General features: G+C 37.3%; 1 protein-coding gene across 1 annotated transcript in view; it reads right to left on the reverse strand.

The window, feature by feature from the left end:
- MUC4 (mucin 4, cell surface associated) overlaps positions 1–3,988 on the reverse strand; it is a 43,593-nt gene that overhangs the window by 2,019 nt on the left and 37,586 nt on the right. The gene's annotated exons all lie outside the window — the stretch shown is intronic.

The following is a 3,988-nucleotide window of genomic DNA, read 5'->3' on the forward strand; positions in this document are numbered from 1 at the left end:
ATATGTATGTGCATGATGTCCAGATCAGTATGGTTTATGATAGCCAATAAAAAAGGGGCCGGAGGAGAGGAATAGCTTTAATATTTAACTGGAGGGGCCCTGTTAAATAAGTTACTGTATATCCTTAGAAAAGGAATATTGTGCAACCAGTAAATACAGTGGTATAGAAATTGCAGTGGTTAAGAGAAAGTGCTTTGAAGCCAATCAGACATAAGTTGGAATTCAGACTCATTTATAACTACTTGTATGATTTTGGGAAAATTTCTTAACTCTTTCAGCCTCAGTTTCCTTGCCATTAAAAGAAAATTATAATAGCACCTACCTGGCTATGGGATTTAATGAGATCATATATCCAGAGCACTCAGTACAGTGCCTGACATATAGTAACCACTCAGTAAACATTAACTGTTACCATAACACTGCATTTAAAGTATATTACAATACACTATATTAAAACATTGCTATAAAATATCAAATAGGATATGTATGTGATATACAAGGTTTATATATATATATATATATATATACATACAAGGTAATATTTTCAGTTGTTTAACTAATGAGGAGGTTATCAAACATCAGGTATGATTAGATCCATTTGTTGTAAAAAATATATATAAATAAATTGGTATGTGTGAAAGTTCCTATGCATAAAAGGAAGTTCAAAAGGAGATGTACAAAATAGAGTTGTCTCTGGGGACTGGGATTATAGGTGCTTTCTTTCCCTCTCTCTTCTTTTTGGTAATGTATGTTTCCTAAAGTTTCTACAATAAACATGCTGTACTTGTATAATAAAAATTGTGTTTTGTTTTTGTTTGTTTTCTGTAATAAAAGGCATAGTGAAGGCTGGAGTAGTTGTTTCTTTACTCTAGTACCTCTCCTCCTTAATTCACTACTGCCTCCCATACACACTCATTGCTTCCCCCAGAAGGGAGAAGGTTTAGCCTGGATTCTAGAAGCTCTCAGTTAGTTTGGAACAAAATAAAACAGCAGCTTCTGTTGTTTGGAATGCTCACTGCCCTGTTCTGTGACCCATTCCAGCAGCTATAAGTGAGAATCTACTCAACAGCAGTGAGTTTGGCTTTGGGTTTATTCTGCTCTCTCTCAGGCAATCTTGCCAATTTATCCCATTCCCATTTGGGGAGAATCAGGGACTGTTAGAGCTGAGAGGAAGTTCAGAAATCCCATCCCATTTGCCAGTTAGGGATGTTGAGGCCTGGGTTGGGGAAGGGACTTGTGCAGGATCACACCCTTGTAGTGAGGGCTTTATCTCTGCCCCTGGGCCAGATCTCTGGCCTTCAACTTAATACCCTCCATCTTGGGAATAGAGGCAGAGGGCATGCCCTCATTTATTTTATGAAATATCATGGCATTTTAAGAAAAACATTAGAGGGAACTTCTGGTAAGATAGCAGAATAGGCAGACAAACTACACAGACCCTCTTTAACAAAGAAAAGAGAAACCAATTGACAAAGGTACATAATAAAATTCTGGAGCCCTGAGCTTTGAAATGAAGGATACAGAAGTGGATTAAACACCAACTAATAGAAGAAGCTGAATGAAAACAGTCAGTAAGGAGATAAGTGGAGCTTCAGACTGTCAGCTGTCCTGACACTGTGGACAGCCTGAATATTTCCAAGTGGTGTTAGGACCTGAGTATTAACCTAAAAATTGGCTCTGCTCACAAGGGCTGCATGGACTACTGCCTGGGTAGCTGACAACGGAAAAGGGAAACAGCAAAGAAGGAGACAGACTGAGCTGTGAACTTCTGGCTGTCTGGAGGGTGCAGTCATTTTGAATGTTTACAAGAAGCACATGGGTGCAGCCAGTTTGAATGCTTACAAGTGGCATCTGGGTGCAGCCATTTGGAATGTTTACAAGCAGCAGCCATCTTGGATATTTAAAGTGACAACATTCTCATTCAGATTCCAGGGACTAAAGAATAGGCTTCACTTGCCAAAGACAGCATGGACATACAGGAAGCTGACAACTGGAAAGGATACAGCTGGTGAGTGCAGAAGTGCTGCCAACTAGCAAATAGAGGAGCACAATACCCTGCTTACTCAGATAAGTCCAAAGAAAATGGAAATCTTGGGTGAATCACTCCAACATATAATCATCAATTAAATATAAACACAAAAACATCACATTATCTCAGAGACAACAGACCATCACAGTCCACACAAACAAGCAAGATAAAACAGTAGAAACAAGGGACCAAGATAAAGACCCAGAACACATCCCTGAGGAAGAAGCAGCATTGGAACTCCCTGATAAGGAATTCAAAAGAATTATATTTAGGGACTTTCAACAGATGGAGAGATAGGTCAAGGAAAACACTGACAAAATTGAAAACACAGAGAAAACCCTACAACAATTTCAGAAGACAATATAAGGACAAACTGACAAAATAAATGAAAAATTAGAAATGATACAAAATAGTGATACTAAAACAATAGTAATAAAGGAAGTGATAACACAACTTGTAAAGAAAATGAGCTTAACACGGAAAATTATATGGAACAAAGAAATCAGTAACACCACACAAAAAAACACATAACAAAATGACAGCAACATACTTGTCAATAATCACACTGAATGTCAATAGAAATCCAGATGATTAATACTAAATTTTAAGAAATAGGTAACACATTGAATGGGCAAAGGAGTAGAATTGAATCAATGGAAGACAGAATTAGTGATATTGAAGACAAATACCCCAATATGTCTTTGGAAAGGGATCAATCAGAAAAAAGAGTGAAACAAAATGAAGAAAGCCTAAGGTTCATGTGGGATACCATCAAAAGGAATAACCCACATGTAACCAAAATTCCAGAACAGCAAGAGACAAATAAAACCACAGAGAAAATTGTCAAAGATTTCTTGGAGGAGACTTCCCCTGATATGATGTTAGATGAGAATATATCCATTCAAGAAGCCCAATGAACCCCAAACAGGATAGACCCCAAAAGAAAATCACCAACACATAGCATCATCAAACTCACCAAAACCAAGGACAAAGAAAGAATCCTGAAAGCAGCACGAGAAAAACAAAAAGTTATCTACAAAGGGCAACCAATAAGACTAAGCTCAGATTTCTCAGCAGAAATCATGGAGGTGAGAAGACAATGAGATGGTATATACAAAACTCTGAAAGAAAAAAAAATTCCCAACCAAGAACTATATACCCAGCAAAATTGTCCCTCAGATATGATGGTGAAATTAGAACATTTCCAGAGAAGCAGAAATTAATTAAGGGAATCTGTTAAAATGAGACCAACCTTACAAGAGATGCTAAAGGGAGTCCTTTGGACAGAGAACCAACAATAGCACACAACAACTGACCATTAACACACATGATGACATAACCCAGAAACTAACCCAGTTATGGAAGTATCCAAAGTAAATAAGCCTACAAGACTATAAACAGAGAACCAGAGACATGAACTGGCAAATGAGGACAGCTACAAACCAAAAAGAGGGAAAAAATTTTGTAGTTACAGAACTTCTAAATGGTGAGGAAGTCAAGACAATTGCAAGATAAAATGGACTGTTCTAAACTTGGGAAGAAAATTATAAATCACAAGGTAGCCTTAAAGAAAAATGATAAACCTTCACACTGAAATAAAAAAAGAAGACAAGCACAAATATTTAGCAAATACTAGAACAATAGTAATAAAGGAAGTGATAACACAACTCATAAACAAAACGAGCTCAACACAAAAAATTATATGGAACAAAGAAATTAGTAACACTACAAAAAAACCCACATAAAATGACAGCAACATACTTGTCAATAATCACACAGAACGTCAGTGGATTAAATGCACCATTCAAGAGATGGAGAGTTGCAGACTGGACAAGAAAACATAACCTATTGCAGTGAATTGCTTGATGTGGCCCTTCTAGCCATTGTCCTCCATTCTGTGGTGTTTCGTAAATCCCATTATCCATGCCTGTTTGGGGTGGTGTGGTAGTTAAGGTCAGG

This window comes from Orycteropus afer, unplaced genomic scaffold, assembly GCF_000298275.1.
Source record: "Orycteropus afer afer isolate SDZICR_OR568_19922 unplaced genomic scaffold, OryAfe1.0 scaffold00245, whole genome shotgun sequence".
Taxonomy (NCBI): Eukaryota; Metazoa; Chordata; class Mammalia; order Tubulidentata; family Orycteropodidae; genus Orycteropus; species Orycteropus afer.